The following is a 26,456-nucleotide window of genomic DNA, read 5'->3' as shown; positions in this document are numbered from 1 at the left end:
CAAATCAACATGAAAAAGGCAGACAACCCAATAGAAAAATGAAAAAAGACTTGTACAGGCAATTCACAAAAGAGAATATCCAGATGGTCATCATAGAAATACAAAGTAAACAACCAGAATGGCAAAATGAAAATGAAAGAAAATACCAAAATTTGGCAGTGGTGAGGAGAAACTAGAATTCTTATACACGGTCTGGCGAGAGTATAAATTGGTACAACCACTGTTAGACTGTATTTTCCAAAGTTAGCCTATGTAGACACAACCTGTGATCCTGCAACTTCATCCCTTGGTCTATACTCTCCAGAAATATACACGTAAGGCCAACAAAAGATATGTACTAGAATACCCAAGCAGCACTATTCATAATACCTCCAATTTGGAAATGTTCATAACACCAAAATGTCCATCAATAAGGAAACAGGTATATTAATTATAGTATTGTATATAATAGTATAGCACACAATGAGGATGAGTGAATTACATCTACATATAATATAGATAAAACTAACAAAAAATATGAATAAAAGAAATCAGGCACAAAAGAGCACATATTATATAAATCCATTTATAAAAAGTTAAAAAGAAGAAAAACTAATCTGTAATATTAGAAGTCAGAGTGATGATTTCCATTGACGTCAGGGAGAGAGGGTAAGGTAGTGATTCAAAGGGGCAGAGAAACACTTCTGCGTCAAGCAGTGTTTTGATTTTTAATCTGGTTGCATGAGTATATTCTCTTTGTGAAAATTCATTAAGCTGTACACTTATGATTTTTGTACATTTTAATAATATTTTAATACTTCAATAAAGTCTGAATAAAACTATAGAGGGAGAATTAAATAAAAATGGCATGTATTGGGAAAAGAAAAAGTGGCCTTAAAGGATTCTCAGGTTCTTTGATTTTAAAGACAGTTAAATTATTAACCAATATTACACTAAGTCAAGATTGCATGCTATATTCTCTAAAACCAAAACATCAAATTAGTAATATCGAAATAAAAAATTACTAAACAAACTTATGTGGTCATACCCACACTCAGAGAATGAGATTTGAACAAGGAGGAACTGTGAAAGGAACTGATGGGCCTGTTACCATTATCACATCCCTGAGGTAAACCACAGCATCCAACACCTCCACTGCCACAAGCCCACGTCTCCTGTCAAGTTCTAGTCCCCCAAATCAATGCAACTTGGAGCATTTCTCCCTTATTATTTCCTCTCTAACAAAAATCCTTATCTTTAACTTTTGCAATGCTGATATACGAAGGCATGTCAAGATCCTTGGGAGTAAGATAATCATGTGCTATTTTTTTCACCATGCTATTTTTTTTCACCATGAACAGAACATTGCACACTTTATCATTAAATACCTGTTGCATGTTTTTGTTCAGTGAACTCATCTTCCTAAAACCTTGGACCTCCTGTTTTTATTGCAGGGAAGGGTTTTGTTGTTACTGTTGTTTTTGTTTTGTTTTGTTTTTCTAAATGATATCTTCCCTGAATCTTCCTGTGACAACACATAATCAGAAGCTATTAAAGACTAATACATTTGACGATTGTGAAAGTCGATATATTATACACAAATCTGTCCACCTACATATTCTGTACCTTGTACCTTCTGTGGAATAGACTCAAGCAAGCAACAATTAAAAAAAATAATGACCCATTAAGTAAATATTTGATTTAGGAACCTGGGGAAATAAGGATGCAGAAAAAAACAAAACAAATCATAATACCTACCTTCAAGAGCTAACAGAATGATGGGAGAGATGGTGATATATAAATAGGTAAATTATTAACCAATGTGATGAGTGCTCTGATATGGATTCAGAGAGGAGAAATTCATCCGTTCAAGAGGAAATGTAGAATAAAGTAATTAAATCTCTTATATAAGCATTTCAGTCAAAAAGACAGAATTACTAAATTAAGGAAGAACACACAGCAGAGGACCCTAAGTAGCATTTTAAACTTCAAGTAAAATTTCAAGGGAGAAACAATATGTTTGTAAAAATGGGCCACTTCTATTATTACATTCATCATGATTGAAAGTTTGCTGTAAGATGCTTTTATAACTTTCAGATTTAAAGAAAAACAGGAAAAGGTTTTTTTTTCAACTATCCATTCATTTATTCTTTATATTATTATTTTCTTAACATCTTTCTTGGAGTACAATTGCTTTACAATGTTGTGTTAGTTTCTACTGTATAACAAAGTGAATCAACTATATGTATACATATATCCCCATATCCCCTGCCTATTGCTTCTCCCTCCCATCCTTCCTATAACACCCCTCTCAGTGGTCAAAAAGCACGGAGATGATCTCCCTGTGCCATGCAGCTGATTCGCACTAGCTATTTTACATTTGGTAGTGTATATATGTCCACGCCACTCCTTCACTTCGTCCCAGCTTACCCTTCCCCCTGCCCGTATCCTCAAGTCCATTCTCTACCTCTGTGTCTTTATTCCTGTCCTGTCCCTAGGTTCTTCAGAACTTTTTTTTTTTTAGATTCCCTATACATGTGTTAGCATATGGTATTTGTTTTTTCTCTTTCTGACTTACTTCACTATGTATGACAGACTCTAGGTCCAACCACCTCATTACAAACAACTCAATTTCATCTCTTTTTATGGCTGAGTAATATTCCATTGTATATATGTGCCACATCTTCTTTATCCATTCATCTGTCGATGGACACCTAGGTGGCTTCCATGTCCTGGCTATTGTAAATAGTGATGCAATGAACATTGTGGTACATTACTCTTTTTGAATTATGGTTTTCTCAGGGTATATGCCCAGGAGTGGGATTGCTGGGTCGTATGGTAGTTCTATTTTTAGTTTTTTAAGGAACCTTCATACTGTTCTCCATAGTGGCTGTATCAATTTACATTCCTACCAACAGTGCAACAGGGTTCGCTTTTCTCCACATCCTCTCCAGCACTTACTGTTTGTAGACTTTTTGATGATGGCCATCCTGACTGGTGTGGTGATACCTTACTGTAGTTATGATTTGCATTTCTCTAATGATTAGTGATGTTGAGCATCCTTTCATGTGTTTTTTGGAAATCTGCATATCTTCATTGGAGAAGTAACTTTTTAGGTCTGCCCATTTTTGGATTGAGTTGTTGGTTTTTTTGATATTGAACTGAATGAGCTGCCTGTATATTTTGGAGATTAATCCTTTGTCAGTTGCTTCATTTGCAAATATTTTCTCCCATTCTGAGGGTTGTCTTTTCGTCTTGTTTATGATTTTCGTTGCTGTGCAAAAGCTTTTAAGTTTCATAAGGTCCCATTTATTTTTGTTTTTATTTCCATTTCTCTAGGAGGTGGGTCAAAAAGGATTTTCCCGTGATTTATGGCAAAGAGTGTTCTGCCTATGTTTTCCTCTAAGAGTATTTTACTGTCTGGCCTTACCTTTAGGTCTTTAATCCATTTTGAATTTATATTTGTGTATGGTTTAGGGAGTGTTCTAATTTCATTCTTTTACATGTAGCTGTCCAGTTTTCCCAGCACCACTTACTGAAGAGACAGTCTATTCTCCATTGTATATTCTTGCCTCCTTTATCAAAGATAAGGTGACCATATGCATGTGGTTTATCTCTGGGCTCTCTATCCTGTTCCATTGATCTATATTTCTGTTTTTGTGCCAGTACTATACTGTCTTGATTACTGTAGCTTTGTGGTATAGTCTGAAGTCAGCAAGCCTGATTCCTCCAGTTCCATTTTTCTTTCTCAAGATTGCTTCAGCTAATCAGAGTCTTTTGTGTTTCCATACAAATTGTGAAATTTTTTGTTCTACTTCTGTGAAAAATGCCATTGGTAGTTTGATAGGGATTGCATTGAATCTGTAGATTGCTTTGGGTAGTAGAGTCATTTTCACAATGTTGATTCTTCCAATCCAAGAACATGGTATATCTATGTGTTTGTATCATCTTTAATTTCTTTCATCAGTGTCTTAGTTTTGTGCAAACAGGTCTTTTATCTCCTTAAGTAGGTTTATTTCTAGGTATTTTATTCTTTTTGTCGCAATGGTAAATGGCAGTGTTTCTTTAATTTCTCTTTCAGATTTTTCATCATTAGTATATAGGAATGCAAGAGATTTCTGTGCATTAATTTTGTATCCTGCTACTTTAACAAATTCTTTGATTACTTCTAGTAGTTTTCAGGTAGCATCTTTAGGATTCTTCTCTATGTATAGTATCATGTCATCCGCAAACAGTGACAGCTTTACTTCTTTTCTGATTTGGATTCCTTTTATTCCTTTTTCTTCTTTGATTGCTGTGGTTAAAACTTCCAAAACCATGTTGAATAATAGAAATGAGAGTGGGCATCCTTGTCTTCTTACTGATCTTAATGGAAATGGTTTCAGTTTTTCACCATTGAGAATGATGTTGGCTGTGGGTTTGTCATATATGGCTTTTACTATGTTCAGGTAGGTTCCCTTTATGCCCATTTCTGGAGAGTTTTTATCATAAATTGGTGTTGAATTTTGTCAAAAGCTTTTTCTGCATCTATTGAGATGATCATATGATTTTTATCCTTCAATTTGTTAATCTGGTATATCACATTGATTGATTTGCATATATTGAAGAATCCTTGCATTGCTGGATAAATCCCACTTGACATGGGGTATGATCCTTTTAATATACTGTAGGATTCTGTTTGCTAGTATTTTGTTGAGGATTTTTGCATCTATGTTCATCAGTGATATTGGCCTGTAGTTTTCTTTCTTTGTGACATCTTTGTCTGCTTCTGGTATCAAGGTGATGGTGGCCTCGTAAAATGAGTTTGGGAGTGTTCCTCCCTCTAGCATATTTTGGAAGAGTTTGAGGAGGATACGTGCTACCTCTTCTCTAAATGTTCAATAGAATTCGCCTGTGAAGCCACCTGGTCCTGGGCTTTTGTTTGTTGGAAGATTTTGAATCACAGTTTCAATTTCAGCGTTTGTGATTGGTCTGTTTATATTTTCTATTTCTTCCTGGTTCAGTCTGGTAAGGTTGTGCTTTTCTAAGAGTTTGCCCATTTCTTCCAGGTTTTCCATTTTATTGGCATATAGTTGCTTGTAGTAATCTCTCATGATGCTTTGTATTTCTGCAGTCAGTTGTTACTTCTTTTTCATTTCTAATTCTGTTGATCTGAGTCTTCTCCCTTTTTTTCTTGATGAATCTGGCTAATGGTTTATTAATTTTATCTTCCCAAAGAAGCAGCTTTTAGTTTTATTGAACTTTGCTATTGTTTTCTTCATTTATTTCTGATCTGATCTTTATGATTTCTTTCCTTCTGCTAACTTTAGGGTGTTTTTTGTTGTTCTTCCTCTAATGCTTTATGTGTAAGGTTAGGTTGTGTTTTTGAGATTTTTCTTGTTTCCTGAGGTAGGATGGTATTGCTAGAAACTTCCCTCTTAGAACTGCTTTTGCTGCATCCATACGTTTTGGTTTTCATTGTCATTTGTTTCTAGGTATTTTTTAATTTCCTCTTTAATTTCTTCAGTGATCTCTTGTTTATTTAGTAGTGTATTGTTTAGCCTCCATGTGTTTGTATTTTTTACATTTTCTTTCCTGTAACTGATATCTAGTCTCATAGAGTTGTGGTCGGAAAAGATACTTGATACAATTTCAATTTTCTTAAATTTACCAAGGCTAGATTTGTGGCCCAAGATAAGATCTATCCTGGAGAATGTTCCATGAGCACTTGAGAGAAAGTGTATTCTGTTGTTTTTGGATGGAATGTCCTATAAATATCAATTAAGTCCATCTTGTTTAATGTATCAATTAAAGCTTGTGTTACCTTACTTATTTTCATTTTGCATGATCTGTCCATTCATGAAAGTGGGGTGGTAAAGTCCCCTAATATGATTGTGCTACTGTTGATTTCCCCTTTTAGGGCTGTTAGCATTTGCCTTATATATTGAGGTGCTCCTAAGTTGGGTGCATAAATATTTACAATTGTTATATCTTCTTCTTGGATTGATCCCTTGATCATTATGTAGTGTCCTTCTTTGTCTTTTGTAATAGTCTTTATTTTATAGTTCATTTTGTCTGGTAGGAGAATTGCTACTCTAGGTTTCTTGTGATTTCCATTTGCATGGAGTATCTTTTTCCATCCCCTCACTTTCAGTCTGTATGTGTCCCTGGGTCTGAAGTGGGTTTCTTGTAGATAGCATATATACACATCTTGTGTCTGTATCCATTCAGCCAGTCTATGTCTTTTGGTTGGAGCATTTAATACATCTACATTTAAGGTAATTATTGATATGTATGTTCCTATTACCATTTTCTTAATTGTTTTGGGTTTGTGATTGCGATTGGACCAGGTCTATTCCTTCTCTTGTGTTTCCTGCCTAGGGAAGTTCCTTTAGCATTTGTTGTAAAGCTGGTTGGTGGTGCTGAGTTCTCTTAGCTTTTGCTTGTCTGTAAAGGTTTTAATTTCTCTATCGAATCTGAATGAGATCCTTGCTGGGTAGGGTAATCTTGGTTGTAGGTTTTTCCCTTTCATCATTTTAAGTATGTCCTGCCACTCCATTTTGGCTTGCAGAGTTTTACTGAAATATCATCTCTTAACCATGTGGCGGTTCCCTTGTATGTTATTTGTTGCTTTTCCCTTGCTGCTTTCAATATTTTTTCTTTGTATTTAATTTTTGATAGTTTGAACAATATGTGTCTTGGTGTGTTTCTCCTTATATTTATCCTGTATGGGACTCTCTGTGCTTCCTGGACTTGACTATTTCCTTTTCCATGTTAGGGAAGTTTTCAACTATAATCTCTTCAAATATTTTCTCAGTCCCTTTATTTTTCTCTTCTTCTTCTGGAACCGCTATAATTCAAATGTTGGTGTGTTTAATGTTGTCCCAGAGGTCTCTCAGACTGTCCTTAATTCTTTTCATTCTTTTTTCTTTATTCTGGTCTGTGGTAGTTATTTCCACTATTTTATATTCCAGGTCACATAACCGTTCTTCTGCCTCAGTTATTCTGCTATTGATTCCTTCTAGAGAATTTTTAATTTCATTTATTGTGTTGTTTACCATTCTTTGTTTGCTCTTTAGTTCTTCTAGGTCCTTGTGAAACGTTTCTTGTATTTTCTCCATTCTATTTCCAAGATTTTGAATCATGTTTACTATCATTACTGAATTCTTTTTCAGGTAGACTGCCTAGTTCCTCTTCATTTGTTTGGTCTGGTGTGTTTTTACCTTGCTCCTTCATCTGCTGTGTATTTCTCTGTCTTCTCATTTTACTGAACTTACTGTGTTTGGGGTCTCCTTTTCTCAGTCTGCAGGTTCATAGTTCCTGTTTTTTTTGGTGTCTGCCCACAGTGGGTAAGGTTGGTTCAGTGGGTTGTGTATGCTACCTTGTGGTGGGGACTGGTGCCTGTGTCCTGGTGGAGGAGGCTGGATCTTGTCCTTCTGGTGGGCAGGACCGTGTCCGGTGGTGTGTTTTGGGTTGTCTGTGATCTTATTATGATTTTAGGCAGCCTCTCTGTTAATGGATGGGGTTGTGTTCCTGTCTTACTAGTTGTTTGGCATGGGGTGTTCAGCACTGTAGCTTGCTGGTCATTGAGTGAAGGTGGGTCTTAGCGTTGAGATGGAGATCTCTGGGAGAGCTCTCAGCAATTGATATTATGTGGGGTCAGAAGGTTTCTGGTGGACCAATGTCCTGAACTCAGCTCTCTCACCTCAGAGCAGGCCTGACACCCCACCAGAGCATCAAGACCCTGTCAGCCACATGGCTCAGAAGAAAAGGGAGAAAAAAAGGAAGAAGAAACAAAATTAAAAAAATAAAGTTATTGAATTGGTTTTTAAATAAAAAAATAAAAAAAGAAGAGAGGAACCAAACAAACCAATCCATCAATGATAACAAGAGGTAAAAACTATACTAAGCTAAACATAAAAATCAGAAAGTAGTCAGTTGCAGACAGCAAACCCCATGTCTACAGTTGCTCCCAATGTCCACCGCCTCAGTTTTGGGATGATTCGTTGTGTATTCTGGTATTCCACAGATTCAGGGTACATCAAGTTGACTGTGGAGATTTAATCTGATGTTCCTGAGGCTGCACGGAGAAATTTCCCTTTCTCTTCTTTGTTCACATAGCTCCCGGGGTTCAGCTTTGGATTGGCCCCAACTCTGCATGTAGATTGCCCTCTGGTGTCTGTTCTTCACCCAGACAGGAGGTGGTTAAAGGAGCAGCTGAGTAGGGGGTTCTGGCTCACTCAGACTGTGGGGAGGGAGGGGTACAGAATGTGGGGTGAGTCTGCAGCGGCAGAGGACAGCATGACATTGCAACAGCCTGAGGTGCACTGTGTGTTCTCCCAGGTATGTTGTCCCTGGATCATGGGACCCTGGCAGTGCCGGGCTACACAGGTTCCCAGTAGGGGAGGTGTGGATTGTGACCTGTGCTTGCACACAGGATTCTTGGTGGCTGCAGGAGCAGCCTTAGTGTTTCATGCCCATCTCTGGTGTCCATGCTGATAGTCATGGCTCGCACCCGTCTGTGAAGCTCGTTTAGGCGGTGTTCTGAATCTCCTCTCCTCACTCACCCTGAAACAATGGTTTCTCGACTCTTGGACAGTTCCAGACTTTTCCCCGGACTCCCTCCTGGCTAGCTGTGGCGCACTATCCCCCTTCAGTCTGTGTTCATGCAGGCAACTGAAGTTCTCTCCCTGGGATCTGACCTCTGAAGCCAGGGCCTCAGCTCCCAGCCCCCACCTGCCCTGGCAGGTAAGCAGAGAAGCTTCTTAGGCTGGTGAGTGCTAGTCGGCACTGATCCTCTGTGCAGGAATCTCTCCGCTTTGCCCTCTGCACCCCTGTTGCTGTGCTCTCCTCCGTGGCTCCGAAGCTTCATCCCCCGCCCACCCTCCCATCTCTGCCAGTGAAGGGGCTTCCTAGTGTGTGGACACTTTTCCTCCTTCACAGCTCCCTCCCAGAGGTGCAGGTCCCATCCCTATTCTTTTGTCTCTTTTTTTTCTTTTTCCTTTTGCCCTACCCAGGTACATGGGGAGTTTCTTGCCTTTTGGGAAGTCTGAGGCCTTCTGCCAGTGTTCAGTAGGTGTTCTGTAGGAGCTGTTCCACATGTAGATGTATTTTTGATGTATTTGTGGGGAGGAAGATGATCTCCATGTCTTACTCCTCCACCATCTTGAAGTGTAATCAAGAGGAAAATTTTCTACAAATTTAATTACATAAATATTTCTACCATAGAGTCAGATATTGAGCTACATATGTGATGTGATTATCATATATAAGCTGATCTTCACAATAACCCTGAAAACTAGGAATGATTACAACAGTCACAAAGATAAGGAAACTGAGGTTCAGTGGATTTAAGCTTGTTGCTCAAGGTCAAACAGCTAGCAGTTGGCAGAGTGAGAACTCAGCCCTAGACTTGTTTGTGTCTAATATATTCACCATTTTATACTACATCATGCAGCTACCTAGAGTTCCTCAACACAGACATACACATCATTCACAAGAGAAATTAATATATCAGTGACATACTACTGAAAGAACAGCTGAAAGATGGAGGGGGGTGAAAGAAACAATCCTGTGTCCTTCATGTAACTGCCTATGCATGCAGAAAGCTCCTTAAGGTCCCATTAAGGAGTTAAAATATATGGCTTAGGTAAAGTAAATTAAAAGGTGCTGTATAAATCATATGCAGTTAGATTTGGTGGAAATTGCATTTACTATTCTGTACACCTTGGCATGTGTGATTGATATCAATTTGATGCTATAGAGTAAAAAGTGCTGACAAACAAGTGAATCACTTTATTAATGTGCTATAAAAGGATAAACGAAGCTTGAGAAACTTTCTTTGCACTAGACTCAGCACATTGGGAAGGCTGGCAAAGGTAAACACCTTCTTGGGATGATCTATTGTACCTCCTGCTCAGTTTTTCAAATGTAATCTTCCCTTTAGATTTCCTAGAGGTATTATTTCTCCATGTTCACAATTTAAAAATACTTGGTCTCACTTTGACATATCTCAAAATACTTGGCTAAGTTATAACATTCATTTTTCTAGCCTACAAACCTTCCACTTATCTCTTATCCAAAGTCAGCTCTCCTGAAAGGTAGACTCATCAGGTGTCTTCCTCAGGACTTCTAGAGAAAATACATGAGGAATTTGTATAACTTAGGAGGAACAAATCGATGCTGTCACAATGGGATTCATGGGCCCTAGGAAAATCCAGGAGCCCACCCATTCTCCAACATTACACTCCTGTGAAGCTTCTTGGCAACTAGAAATTAATTTCTATATGCTTTGAGTTTTTTTACTTTTCCAGAGTTCCTTCTCAAAATGCAAATACCAAAAATTGTTATTTAATAAAATGTATCTGGGAAAGGCTAGGAAAGAGGCAACGAAGTGACAGGGATCTATAGAAGAAATTAAAAGGCAACCCATACATAGTCCTGGACCAAGGATTAATGTCCTCTTAGACTTTCAAAGTCCTTGTCAGTAAACTTTCCAACTTTCTCAGATCCCAGGTCAGTCTTTCCTTTTCTTGAGAATAGACTTGTTCTTCCAGGCCAGGAGAAATGGTACCCATTGAGAGGAACTGTTCCAGAGAGAGGTAGGTATGCAATGAAGTCACACATCTGAAAATAAAGTGTGAAAATCCCATCTGCTGTGCTATTTAGGACCTCAGGCCACCTTTGTGAAAATTAGAAAAAGGCGCCCTCTCTGGGTGCAGGACACATGGTTTAGCAAATAGAGAAACAGCTGGATTTCAGCTCCTATTCCCACCCTTGCCAGGAGCAATTGTGCAGTCCACACAGAAATCACCCAGCCATCCATAAGGTTCTCCGGGATTACCATCTCAGTTTACAAAAGACTGTTCACATGCTTGACTAGGCTTTGTCTAGCTGTATTGATTACGTAAAATTCTAATCTTTCAGGTTAAATTCTAAGTGCAAATTTCTGAAAGGTTAAAACTTTTTTGGTATTTGCTTACAAGTTATCTTGAAATTCCCTGAGGTAATGGACGTTTTTTGTTATTCTGTAAGAATTTTTGGTTTCATCTGTCTCCTGCAGCATACTTTGTACCTTTCATGCCAATACACATGCACACACACACAAATCCACACACCACCTAGACACACCTATACCCACTCACCCAGCCACATTCACACCCATATGTACAGACACACATACACAAGCATGTGCATGCACACACACACGTGTATCCACACACTCAGCCAGCCACACACTAGTGCATAAATACATAACTCCAAGCAAAAATACACTACCCATACTCATATCCATACACATTTATCCACACTCCTAGCCACCCACATGCCCATAAAGATATTCACATACTTACACAAAGCCACATTCAGACTCTTCCTCTAATCATTGGTGCCTCCTCCTGTTCACAGATATTGCACAATTACACACCAAACTCTTCATTCAACGTTTCCTTTCTCACAAAGCTGCTCTCTCAAAACCATCCTTGAGCCTGAGAAATACATTTATGAAAGTCTTGAACAGTTTTCTGACTTTTACTATTCCCTATGCTTAAGCTTTTATTTGTTCAACCAAAGAATTTGGATGTCTTGAGAAACCTCTGAAAATAGGACATAGTATCTGAAAATGTACCAAAAATTAAACATTCACCAATTAATTTCACCTAAGCATTCCCAGCATTGGCCAGCCAATTTGTTTACAAATTGTATCACTACCCAGAATAACTTTGAGGAGGTTTGAAGGAGGCTAGTAAATAATACTCCTGTTCCCTGCTAGATATAAGTTAACTGAGAGCCAAAGTGTTAGGCAGAGTTTATTGTAAGTGAAACTGGGCTGGGGGAGATGGCATTGGAAAACAAGTGGTTCCTAAAATAACCTTGTCCTGAATCAGATACTTACCCACCAGTCACTAGCAGCACTGAATAATGACAGTCCTTCCTCCACATAACCAAGAGCACCCTAGATCTCTCTATGGAGAAACAAATCGCAAGGAAGAAAGCAGCAGGCCAAGCACACCCTGTTCCTTGTTCCAAACTCACCAATGAGGGTATTCCATTCTCTTCTCATGAGGAGAAGCAAGGGGCACAGAGGGGAAGGATGTCTCTCCACATGACAGGAGACATCAGGAGTTTCTCCCTACCACTCCTCAGTTTTTCTGTCATCTTTACCTTTTAGGCTTAAAGAAGCTTATCCATAACCAGGGGTGGGAACAACCCCTTCCAGGGAGGGGACCAGCAGTCTATTAAAATCATCTGCTCTCACTTATTAAGACCATTTGACCATTTTTTCATCCTCCTTGGATCATATTTGAACAGTAAAATTTTCCCCTCAAAAGACACTGAAATGTTCTAGAACCACATATTAATTAAATCAACCCCACAGCTACTTAGGAATTAATGTTGAAAATTCACTCTCTATTCTATTTCTTTATTTTTTTTAAATAATTGTTTTAGTGTTCATTCTTTTTTATATAAATTTATTTTATTTTATTATTATTATTATTTTTTTGCAGTATGCAGGCCTCTCACTGCTGTGGCCTCTCCCGTTGCAGAGCACAGGCTCTGGACGCGCAGGCTCAGCGGCCATGGCTCATGGACCCAGCTGCTCCGCGGCATGTGGGATCCTCCCGGACTGGGGCATGAACCCGCGTCCCCTGCATCGGCAGACGGACTCTCAACCACCGCACCACCAGGGAAGCCCTAAATTTATTTTATTTTTAATTTATTTTTGGCTGCATTGGGTCTTCGTTGCTGCATGCAGGCTTTCTCTAGTGGTGAGCGGGGTCTACTCTTTGTTGTGGTGTGCGAGCTTCTCATTGCAGTGGCTTCTCTTGTTGTGGAGTAAGGGCTCTAGGTGCACGGGCTTCAGTAGTTGTGGCACGTGGGCTCAGTAGTTGTCACTCGTGGGCTCTAGAGCGCAGGCTCAGTAGTTGTGGCACATGGGCTTAGTTGCTCCGTGGCATGTGGGATCTTCCCAGACCAGGGCTCACACCCATGTCCCCTGCATTGGCAGGCAAATTCTTAACCACTGTACCACCAGGGAAGCCCTCTATTCTATTTCTTAAGCCAAATTATTTCCAATCTTGCCCAACATCAGCTGTTTGGCAATAAAATCAAAAGGCATAATAGAGATATAAACATAAACCCCTTCCTGAAGGAAATTAGAATCCAATGATTAAAGTCCGAAAGAAGTTGAACCTACAAATTCTTATGTTAGTGTCCAACAAGAACATTATGAATTAAAACGCAAAGAAATTAAAGTTTTACCCAAGTTCTTAATCTGCTCAACTTCTTCTTAGTCAGGAGAGTTCCTGATGACTGGATAGAATCAGAAATTCCTCTAATAGTGAACACCTAGTGTTCTCCCCTGGCATGAATGGTTGTTCTTTCAGTGCCCTACATCTTGCATTAGGTTACATCAGTCTTCTAATAGGTCCAACTTTTTGAGGAGTCCAATGAGTTAATAAAACACAAAAGATTCTCAGCAATGGAAAAAACACAAAAGACTCCCAGTAACTTTAAAAAAAACCAATCCCCAGCACTTAATAAATCATCCCAGGCACAATTATGTTCTCAGTATCTGGTTATTCTTTTAAGCCAAAGATTGTAGCAGAAACTCCATGGCTTCTGAGAAAAGGAAGGTAGATGGAGATCTTAGTTTCAACTTCATCAGGATACAGCTAAGTATGGCAATGACCCTGAGTTCACAATCTGTGAACTTAAATTCAACTGAGAAAAATCTTCCAGAAAAATCTAATCTGGGAAAAAAGTTCACTTATGCATACTATCTCCTTACTTGGAACAAGGCATTTGAGAAACTTTGCCTTCTTGTATAATTTAGAAAATAGCAACCATGGCTACCCTAATCATCAGATTTTACTTCTTTTTTTTGTTTTTAAATAATGTTTTTTTTTAATTTGGCTGCACTATGTCTTAGTTGCAGCATGCGGAATCTTTAGTTGCGGCATGTGAACTCTTAGTTGCAGCATGTGGGATCTAGTTCCTTGACCAGGGATTGAACCTGGGCCCCCTGCATTGGGAGCTCGGAGTCTTAGCCACTGGACCACCTGGGAAGTCCCCTTAGATCTTACTTCTGATGCTTTTTTTGTATAACAGATTTATTTTAAAAAGCAAAAGTAATAAGACAAGTTTAGTTTTGTGTCCTAAAGTTAGTGTAAAATTTGTTCAGCAGGCCTAGTTCTTACCCTGTTCTTAAATAAAACTCATACAGATCCCATTGTTGCTCTTAGGTACTAGAAAGCATTGGGGTTACTTTAAGTGGCAAGGTTTCAATTTGAAATTTGAAATGTTCAATCTAGTGGAATAAGTCTTCTGGCTTCATTCAAGGCTAAATCTTCCCCCCTTCAGATGGAGACTTTGGCAGACAGGAAGCAGGAGATGGAAGGTCTAGGCCTCTCCTCTCTACCCCACCTTATGATTTGAACCCTTCCTCTCCCAACTTGGTAATTACAAAGGAAAACATACACACACACACACACACACACACACACACACACACACACGAGCAAAAAGAAGCAGTTTATTCAGGGCAGAAGTGAAAGGACACACTCTGAAAAGAGTGTGGGCATCTTCACGAGTGAGGGGCACCCTGGAGGGTTGTTGATCCCCCTTTTTTTAATCTTATTTTTAGCCTTTTGAATGGGTGGGGTCTTTTTGATTAGGGGTGGAATATTCATTGAGGGGGTGGTTGAGGTGTGGCCTGGATTGCACCAGGTTGCACCAAGCTCCCATCAATGATTGAGCACGACAAGGATATTAGGACAGGTTTCTTCTCAGAAACACAGGATTCCTCTGGCAAACAACTAACTCTAAGACTCCCTGACAGTCTTGGGAGCTTTCCTTAGAAAGAAGAAAGATGTGAATTACCATCTGATGGCTCTCTCAGCCTTCCTTCCCATTTTCTCTCACAGCCATTTGCCCAAACAAAATTTGCATGTTTAATCCCATCCTGGGGTCTGCTTCTCCAGAGACCTGACTAACAAGCTTCTCAGTCACACCCCTCTGCCATCTTCCTTTCCTTCTGAGGACCTGTAACACTCAACTTGCAGCCAGTCCCCAAGTGGTTGTGGTTAGTTTGGTCAATGAGTTGTGACTGGAAATGACATATATCACCCCCAGGTTGGAATATTTACTTGCTGGTGTAAGACCCACCTTCGCTCTCTTTCCTTCTGCCACAGTAATTGGCAACTTTCCAGACTGTGGCTGATCTGTCAGTTTGAGTCCCCAGGATGAAGAAAATGTGGAGCAAAAACCCCAGCCAGGCCCAAATAGGCAAGTGACAACATCAAGAAATGAAACTGCTATTTTAATCCACTGAGATTTGAGGGTTAACATTAACCCAACATAACCTAGGTCATCCTGATGGATAATCCTGTTCTCTACTTTTCTTCCTCCTCCTGTGCTGTCTCTCTTGATAAAAGGCTCTCTCAGGCACTCAGGCCTGTCATTTTTATTACATTCCTCTCCCCGTGACTCTCACCAACCACTAGATTCTATCAATTAATTCTCCAAAAGGGTTCCAACAACTGTGTGTTCTCTTTTTTTATTTCCAAAGTAGCTCTCACTGTGATTCTTATCGTCTATTGCCAACTATAAAATTATATTCATATCTGGTCTCTGAATCTCCATTCACTTATTTGTGTAGCTAATCTTTTTTTTTGGCACACTGACCTGCCATGGGTACGATGGCCATTAAGTCATTCAACTAATCAGAAATGAGGCAGGAAAGACAGGGCCAGGCCCAAAGACAGTCTCCTCATGTACAGGCATTAGGTGGAAGGCAAAGCTACCTCCTTGTTTTGTACTTAATAAGGCCATGACACATGAAGGAATGGCATCTAAAACAGAAACTCTGTAGTATCTGAGCAAGAAAATCTGACCACGAAAACCACGGAGCATGCACAATAAAAATGCACAGGTTGTTGATGACCCTGTATGACCTTCCATGTGTGGCACTCAACTAGTAAGGGAAAATTTAAGGGAAAACAGCTCTTAGAGCACATGTAAGATGGTTTCAGGAGACAAATGTGCAGGACTGGGAGCTGATGCAACCTGGTGCAATCCAGGCCACACCTCAACCACCCCCTCAATGAATATTCCACCCCTAATCAAAAAGACCCCACCCATTCAAAAGGCTAAAAATAAGATTAAAAAAAGGGGGATCAACAACCCTCCAGGGTGCCCCTCACTCGCGAAGATGCCCACACCCTTTTCAGAGTGTGTCCTTTCACTTCTGCCCTGGATAAACTGCTTCTTTGTTCTTTTTGCTCGTGTGTGTGTGTGTGTGTGTGTGTGTGTGTGTGTGTTTTCCTTTGTGTCTTGTGTTCCTCACCCCAATTTTTTTTGGATGAATTAAACAAAAGCCTGGACTTTTTTTTTTTTTTTTTGAGCCTGGACTTTTGATAAAGCTTTTCCCGTATCACTACTGCTAGTTAAAAATTCAAATTCCTTAGGAAAACTTTCAGTACTATATCCCCAAACTAACTTCTCAACTGTGTCTGGCTCTCAACTTTACAATCTCATATATTTCAGGCAGCTTCTTCAGTGAAGAATTCAGCTTTCAGGAAAATGTGAATAGTGATCACAATCTCAGATAAAAGAATTCCATAAGTGCCAAGAGCTATAAATCCCCCCAAATACTATGTATGGGACTGATAGGATCCAGCCATCCATGGAGAGAAGTCCTCAAGGTTCTTTTCTGCAAGACTCAAGCCAAATGAGATGATAATTTCACTTGTTAAATTATTATATATTATAAAGCAGCTATAGGGAATCTCAAAACTAGTGATCCAAGGGTCTTCCATCTTAAAATATCCCAACTGCATATATTTTCTTTATAAGAACTCCCAAAAGGAGTGTTTTAAAATACCTTCCCCTCATCCTGTTCATCAGATTTTCTAGAAGTACATAGTCTTTAAGATGACGGCATACTCATTATCAGTGACTGAGAACTAAGACCTCTCCCTCTCCCTTGTCATTCCATCACTCATATATTAAATAACAAAACAAGTACAAGGACAATGTCTTTTCATATTTGTGTCCCAAGCAAATAGTATCCTGCACAGAATGTTCAATAAATAAATGCTAGTTATTGCTAAGCTTTGGGAACACAAGATCAATTACTCATAATGTCCTTCCAATCTTTGGGAGAGACAGTGAAATAAGCATCAAATGAAAATACAAGCATTGTGCCATGAGAGCTTGGAGTAAGAAAAAAATGCATCCTAACTGTGAGAATCCAGGAAGGTTTAAAGAGAATGTTTCATTTGAGCAACACCTCCAGTTTTTACTCTAAGGGAACACGGGGAAAAGCATCGCAGAGTGAGAAATCAGTATAGGCAGGAAAAGAAGATACAGAACTAGCTGACATGAAAGGGAAACAGAAAATACAGCAGCATGCTAGATCAGAATACAGAGTGGAGCAATGGGAAATTTAGCTGGAGAGGTAACTTGTGGTCATATTACATAGAGCCTTGAACACTAAATTAAAAGTGTTTGAACTTAATTTTTTAGGCAACTGAATGAATACTGTAGTAAAATAGTGTAACCTAATACATTTTAGAAAGGTAATTCTGATGGCAATATCCAGGTTTACTAATATTTTAAAATGTTATCTCACAGGAGGCTAAATTTCTCTAGTGACAATATGTTCATTATTCACTCCCTTAAAGGTAACTGAATTACACTGTACTCTCCCAGAAGATCTCTGAATGCCATTATAGGAATGAGCAGATAATTGCATTTTTATCACATAGTCCTGTTTGGCATGCCAACTGTTTGACTTTGAGTAAAATGTTTTTATATAAGTTAATTACTGCCAAATGATCTTAGTTCTATTCAACAGGTTTACGAGTCATTTAAAATGATTAAGGACTAGAAACCGTAAAATTGTTCTGGCTGATTAAATACTTCAAGGATAATGGTTATTGCTTTATCAACAGTTTTCCCATTGATCTGTCATTTTATGCTCAGCAAAGTTCTCTCAAGGCCAAAGCCATTTCTTTTGGGTTGGTGAGTACCAGTGTTCTCCAGTCTTGGCAGCCTTGGTTTCTTGCTTCACTGTGATGAGCCCAGGTGTTCATAAGGCTATTTTCATGCTTTCCAGACTAATATCCTGTGGCAGTGCAGTGAAGAAGGTCCCTTTACCAATACAGTTATGCAATAAGAGTTATTAGAACTTCTTTCCGCTCCAAAGGTCAAAAGCTGGTTGTACTGCTTTGATGCCCCCCTGAGACATACAATAAGACAGCACATATTCAAATTTGGCTTTAGTATAAAGCTGGTATCATCTCATAAGTATAACATATGTCTTGTTATGTAGCAACTGAAATACTATAAATGATTTGAAAAGATGGAATTTATGAACAAAAGCTACATCTACTGTTCAACATATCTACAAAGAAAAGAGAATGCTAGCAGATAAGAGTAATCTACTGTAGTTCCTTAGAAGTGGAAATCATAAATCATAGGAAATATTAATTATGCTCCATAAGAATATGGCAAAACTCCACAAAGCACAATGAACCAAAAATCTCAAAACCCATGAGTCTTTTCCACCTTTATGATGTTTCTAATAGGTAAGCATAATGTCAAAAAGAAAACACCATTTTATACGAACCACATATGATCTGAATGAGAAAGTAGCATAAACCAATTCAAAGCCTCTCCATCAATGTAGCATTTAGTTTAGCAGAGAGGGTAAGGGAGTGTAATTAATTGCTTAATCATTTGCAAAAGGACATGTACTGGGATGGAAGAAATTTTGGCAACATTTCAGTAAAAGACACATTAATAATGGCTATTTCAATGCCTCTTCCTCTAAAGGAACAAGACTGCCATTTTAGGCCATCATCAAAAAACCTACAAACAACAAATGCTGGAGAGGGTGTGGAGAAAAGGGAACCCTCTTGCACTGTTGGTGGGAATGTAAATTGATACAGCCACTATGGAGAACAACATGCAGGTTCCTTAAAAAACTAAAAATAGAACTATCATATGACCCAGCAATCCCACTAAAGGCATATACCCTAAGAAAACCATAATTCAAAAAGAGTCATGTATCACAATGTTCAATGCAGCTACAGTAGCCAGGACATGGAATCAACCTAAGTGTCCATCAACAGATGAATGGATAAAGAAGATGTGGCACATATATACAATGGAATATTACTAAGCCATAAAAAGAAACGAAATTGAGTTATTTGTAGTGAGGTGGATGGAGCTAGAGTCTGTCATACAGAGTGAAATAAGTCAGAAAGAGAAAGACAAATACCATATGCTAACACATATATATATGGAATATATAAAAAAAAAAAGGTTCTGAAGAACCTAGGGGCAGGATGGGAATAAAGATGTAGACCTACCAGAGAATGGAGTTGAGGACATGGGGAGGGGGAAGGGTAAGCTGGGACAAAGTGAGAGAGTGGTATGGACATATATACACTACCAAATGTAAAATCAATAACTAGTGGGAATCAGCCGCATAGCACAGGGAAGATCGTCTCTATGCTTTGTGACCACCTAGAGGGGTGGGATAGGGAGGGTGGGAGGGAAGGAGATGTAACAGGGAAGAGATAGGGGGATATATGTTTATGTATAGCTGATTCACTTTGTTATAAAGCAGAAACTAACACACCATTGTAAAGCAATTATACTTCAATAAAGATGTTAAAAAAAAAGATTAGTGCACAGGAAAAAAAAAAGACTGCCATTTTAACACCATATATGTTTATTATGATCACATGCAATTCTATTCTTTTTTTTTTTACATCTTTATTGGAGTATAATTGCGTTACAATGGTGTGTTAGTTTCTGCTTTATAACAAAGTGAATCAGTTATACATATACATATGTTCCCATATCTCTTCCCTCTTGTGTCTCCCTCCCTCCCACCCTCCCTATCCCACCCCTCCAGGCGATCACAAAGCACCAAGCTGATCTCCCTGTGCTATGCGGCTGCTTCCCACTAGCTATCTACTGCAATTCTATTCTTGTGTATCAAAATAAAAGTATTCCTAGGCTACCCTGGTGGCGCAGTGCTTGAGAGTCTGCCTGCCGATGCAGGGGACACGGGTTCGTGCCCCAGTCCGGGAAGATCCCACATGCTGCGGAGCGGCTAGGCCCATGAGCCATGGCCGCTGAGCCTGCGTGTCCAGAGCCTGTGCTTCGCAACGGGAGAGGTCACAACAGTGAGAGGCCCGTGTACCACACACAAAAAATAATAATAAATAAATAAATAAATAAAAGTATTCCTTAGTTTTGGTATGTGAACTCATGGAAATTATAGAATAATATATACAACTTTATACCAACAAGCTAGAAAAAAACTAAAGAAAATCATACATTTTATTGATGAAATTATAAGGAGAAGTAAACATATCCACAGTTACAATAAGACGTTTCTCATTCCTGAAGGTAAAGCACACTTTTGTCAGTAACTGATAGATCAAGAAAAAAAGTTAAGAATATAGTAAATTTGAATATAATAAACAAAATTGACTGAGTGGACATGTATAGACTCTTATAAACAGAAACTATAAAATAAACATATTTTTCAAGCACACATAGAACATTTAGAAAAAATACCAAATGACAGGTCAGAAAGCATATTTCAACAAATTTCAAAGGATTGAAGTCATACATATTTCTTATATGTGTTCTCTGACCAAAGTACAGTTAAGCTAGGAATCAAAAACCAAACAGAGGGGCTTCCCTGGTGGCGCAGTGGTTTAGAATCTGCCTGCTAATGCAGGGGCACGGGTTCGAGCCCTGGTCTGGGAAGATCCCACATGTCGTGGAGCAACTAGACACGTGAGCCACAACTACTGAGCCTGCGCACCTGGAGCCTGTGCTCCACAACAAGAGAGGCTGTGATAGTGAGAGGCCTGTGCACCGTGATGAAGAGTGGCCCCCGCTTGCCACAACTAGAGAAAGCCCTCGCACAGAAACGAAGACCCAACACAGCAAAAATAAATTAATTAATTAATAAACTCCTACCCCCAACACCTTCTTTAAAAAAGACAAAACAAAACAGAAAAAGGTATAGTAAAAGAAAGAAAAGAAAGTCCATACATTCAGAAATGAAAAAGAAACAGACTGCTAAACAGCCCCCTTGGCTGGTTTGAAAACCAGTGGGGCTTGAGAGAGCTATAGGAAACTGAGACTCTGCTCTTGAAGAACACACACAAATACTTGTTTGCTCCTGGTCCCAGTGCAAAGGCAGCAGATTGAAAACCGCGTGGTGCTCTGGCTGGCCTGCTGGGATACCCCAGCATGCCCCTAGCCCAAACCAGGCTCTGGTTCCAGCTTCTCCTGCTCCTGCCCTGTTCTCCACCAAGGTGGCTAATGCCATCATGCTGGGGAGAAGCCAAAGCTTGCATTCAGCTGCTGCTCCAAACCTTCCGGCCCCAGCCCCACCTCCAGCCAAGGGAGCAAATGTTACTGGGCTGTGTGAGAAGCTGCAGTTGGCACCAGGCTTAGGCTCCAGTCCCTCTGGCTCTGACCTTGCCCTTGCCAATGCCATGACATCCATCATCACAGGGGAGAAGTCCCAGCTAGAACTGGGCCCTAGCTCTAGCCCTCAGGCTCCAGCCCTACACCCCCACCCCCCCGACCAAGGCAATGTTGCCCAGTGCACTCTGAGAGAAGACTCAGCCTGTGCTTGTTCAGATCCAGCTCTCCCACCAAAGCCACTGGGCACATGGAGACTGCACAAAGCCACCCCCAAACAAGGATACATCTTCAAGACTGAGATAGGGAATACTTTCCCTTAATTTCATAGAGAGGTAAAACAAAATGAGAAGACAAGAGTAATATGTTTCAAATGAAAGAACAGGATAAAACTGCAGGAAAAAACCCTAATGAAACAGAGATAAGTAATTTACCTGATAAAGAATTCAAAGCAATGGTCATAAAAATGTTCACTGAACTTGGTGGAAAACAGAATGAAGAACTAGAAAGTATTGAAGAAGAACCAATTAGAGCTGAAAAATACAATAACTGAAATGAAAAATACACTAGAAGGAATTAACAGCAGACTATGATACAGAAGAATATAAGAGACCTATAAGACAGGATAGTGGAAATCACCTAATCAGAAGAGCAAAAAATAAAAAACAAATTTAAATGAGTATAGTTTAAGGGACCTCTGGGACAACATCAACCATACTAACACTCACATTATAGGGGTTCCAGAAGGAAGACAGAAAGAAAGAGGCAGAAAATGTATTTGATAAAATAATGGCTGAAAACTTCCCTCACCTGAAGAAGGAAGCAGATATCCAGATCCAGGAAGCATAGAGTCCCACACAAGATAAACCCAAAGAGGCCCACACCAAGACATATCATAATTAAAATTATAAAAGTTAAAGAGAGAATTTTAAAGGCAGCAAAAGAAAAAGAGTTACATTCAAGGGAACTCACCATAAGCCTATCAGCTGATTTTTCAGAAAATTTTCAGGCCACAAAGGAGTGTCATGATGTATTTAAAGTACTGAAGGAAAGAAAGAAAAAATCCCCCTACAACCAAGGATACTCTACTTGGTAAGGTTATCATTCAGAATTGAAGGACAGAGAAAGAATGTCTCAGATGAGCAAAAACTAAAAGAGTTCATCACCACTAAACTAGCCTTACAAGAAATGTTAAAGGGTCTTCTTTAAGTGAAAAAGAAAGGGCTATAACAAGAAATAAGAATATATATGAAGGAAAAACCTAACTGGCAAAGGTAAATATACTATAAAAACAGTGGATCAACCACTTAAGCTAGTATGAAGGTTAAAAGACAAAAATTGTAAAATCAACTATAACTACAATAAACAGTTAAGGAATATACATAAAGATGTAAAATATGAACCAAAATATAAAACGTGTAGGGGGCTAAAAAAGTAGAGGTTTTAGAATGTGTTTAAAATTAAAGACTATCAGTTTGAAACAAGTTGATATAGATATATATGGACCTATAGTAACCACAAATCAAAAACCTACAACAGATAAACAAAAAACAAAACAAAACAAAAGGAACCTAAACATAACAGTAAAGAAAATCATCAGACCACAAGGGAAAAGAGACTGAAAAAAGAAGAAAAGAACAGAGAAGAGCTACAAAAACAACTAGAAAACAAGTAATAAAATGGCAATAAGTACATACCTATCAATAATCACTTTAAGTGTAAATGAACTACATGCTCCAATCAAAAGACACAGGTTAGCCAAATGCATTAAAAAAAAAAAAAAGACCTACCAATATGCTGCATATAAGAGACTCACTTTAGACCTGAGAGACACACACAGATGAAAGTGAAGGGATGGAAAAAAATATTCCATGCAAGCAGAAATGAAAACAAACCTAGGGTAGCAATATTCATAGTAGATAAAATAGACCTTAAAACAAAGTCTATAACAAAAGACAAAAAAGGGCATTATGTAATGACATAGGAGCCAATCAAAGAAGAGGTTATAACATTTGTAAACATGTATGTACCTAATATAGGAGCACTTAAATATATAAAGCAAATACTAATAGACATAAAAGGAGAAATTAACTAATATAATAATAGTAGGGAACTTTAATACCCCACTTATGTCAATGGACAGATCACCCAGAAAGAAAATCAATACAGGAACAGTGGCCTTAACTGACACGTTAAATCAGATGGACTTGATAGATATCTATAGAATACTCCATTCCCCTGAAACAGAATACATATTCTTTTCAAGTGCACATCAAACTTTCTCCAGTATAGACAACATGCTAGGCAACAAGACAAGTCTCAATAAATTTAAGAAAACTGAAGTCGAATTAAGCATCTTTTCCGACCACATGGTATGAAACTAGAAATCAAGTACACAGAGAAAACTGGAAAAAAATGAACAGTTGGAGACTAAACGACATGCTACTGAAAAAACAAATCAACAAATGAAGAAATCAAAGAGGAAATAAAAAAATAACTTGAGAAGAATGAAGATATAAACACATACTTCCAAAATCTATGGGAGAAAGCAAAAGCAGTACTACAAGGGAAGTTTATAGTGATATATAGGCCTACTCAAGAAATAAGAAAAATCTCAAATAAACAATTTAACTTTCTACCTAAAGAAATCAGAAAAAGAAGAATAAACGAAGCCCAAAGTCAGCAGAAGGAAGAAAATAAGCAAGATCAGAACAGAAATAAATAAGAGACCAAAATAACAACAGAAAAGATCAATGAAACTAAGAGCTGATTTTTTGAAAAGATAAAGAAAGTTGATAATCATTTAGTTAGACTCATCAAGAAAAAAAGAGAGGGAGCAAAATAAATAAAATTGGAAACAAAAGAGATTAAGTCATAAGCAATACCACAGAGATACAAACAATCATAAGAGAACCACAAAAAGTTATACACCAACAACAAATTGGACAACTTAGAAGAAATGAATAAATTCCTAGAAACATGCAATCTTCTAAGACTGAATCATAAATAAATAGAAAATGTGAACAGACCAATTACTAGTAATGAAATTGAAACAGTAATTTAAAAAACTTCCAACAAACAAAAGTCCAGGACCACATGGCTTCACAAGGCAATTCTATGAAACGTTTAAAGAAGAGTTAATGCCTATACTTTTCAAATGATTCCAAAAAACTGAAGAGGTGAGAACACTTCTAAACTCATTCTAAGAGAAGAGCATTGCCCTAATACAAAAATTATAGGCCAATATCCCTAATGAACATAGATGCAAAAATCATCAATAATATACTAGCAAACCAAATTCAACAATACATAAAAAGGATTAAACATCATGATCAAATGGGATTTATTCCACGGATGCCAGGATAGTTCAATATGCACAAATCAATCAATGTGATATACCACATTAACAAAACAAAGGATAAAAATCACATGATTACAGATCCAGAAAAAGCATCTGACAAAATTCAATATTCATTCATGATAAAAACACTCAAGAAAGTGGGTACAGAGGGATCATACTTCAACATAACAAAGGCCATTTATGACAAACCCATAGCTAACATCATAGTCAATGGTAAAAAGCTGAAAACTTTTCCTTTATGATCAGGAACAAGACAAGGATGTGCACTCTTACCACATCTATTTAACACATATTAGAATCTCTAACCATATAATCTGACAAGTAAAAGAAATAAAAGGCATCCAAATTGGAAGGGGAGAATAAAACTGTCACTCTTTTCAGATGACATGATACTATATAGAAAAAACCCTAAAAATGCCACCAAAAAAACCTAGTAGAACTAATAAATGAATTCAGTAAAGTGGCAGGATACAAGATTAATATATCGAAATCTGTTGCATTTTTATACAGTAATAATGAGCTATCAGAAAGATAAATCAAGAAAACAATCCCATTTACAACTGAATCCAAAAGAATAAAATACTTAGGAATAAGTTTAACCAAGGAGGTAAAACACCTGTATTCTGAAAACTATAAGACATTGATGAAAGAAATTGAAGATGATATAAACAGTTGAAAAATATCCTGTGTTCATGGGTTGGATATGTTAATATTGTTATAATGTCAATACTACCCAAAGCAATCTACAGATTCAAAGCAATCCCTATCAACCGGTGGCATTTTTCACAGAACTAGAACAAGTAATCCTAAAATTTATATGAAACTATGAAAGACCCCAAATAGTCAAAGCAATCCTGAGAAAAAAAGAACAAAGCTGAAGGTATCACACTCCCTCACTTGAGACGCTACTACAAAGTTAAATAGTAATCAAAACAGTATGGTACTGGCACATAAAGAGACACATATATCAGAGAGCCCAGAAATAAACCCAAACACATGTGGTCAATTAATCCATGACAAAGGAGGCAAGAATATACAATGGTAAAACAACAGCCTCCTCAATAAGTGGTGTTGGAAAACTGGACAGCTACATGCAAAAGAATGAAACTAGAACATTTTCTCACATCATATACAAAAATAAATTCAAAATAGATTAAAAACTCAAATGTAAGACTGAAATCATAAACTCCTAGAAGAAAACATAAGCAGTACACTCTTTGACATCACTCTTAGCAATATTTTTTTTATCTGCTTCCTCAGTTAAGGGTAACAACAAGAAAAATAAACAAATGTGACTAATCAAACTTAAAAGTTTCTTCACAGCGAAGAAAACCATCAACAAAACAAAAAGCAACATACTGAATGGGAGAAGATATCTTCAAACAGTATGTCTGATAAGGGGTTAATATCCAAAATATACAAAGAACTCATACAACTCAACATCAAAAAAACAAACAGCCTAATTTAAAAATGCGAAGAGGACCTGAATAGACATTTTCCATTTGTTTTCCACAGATGGCAAACAGGAATATAAAAAGATGCTCAACATGACTAATCATCAGGGAAACAAAATTCAAAACCATGATGAGATATCACCTCACACCTGTCAGAATGGGTATCATCAAAAAGACATGAAATAACAGGTGTTGGCACGGATGTGGATTAAAGGGAACCC

The sequence above is a fragment of the Stenella coeruleoalba genome (assembly GCF_951394435.1).
Source record: "Stenella coeruleoalba genome assembly, chromosome: 3".
Taxonomy (NCBI): Eukaryota; Metazoa; Chordata; class Mammalia; order Artiodactyla; family Delphinidae; genus Stenella; species Stenella coeruleoalba.
The sequence above is the reverse complement of the archived record's forward strand: the minus strand, read 5'-3'. Positions refer to the sequence as shown.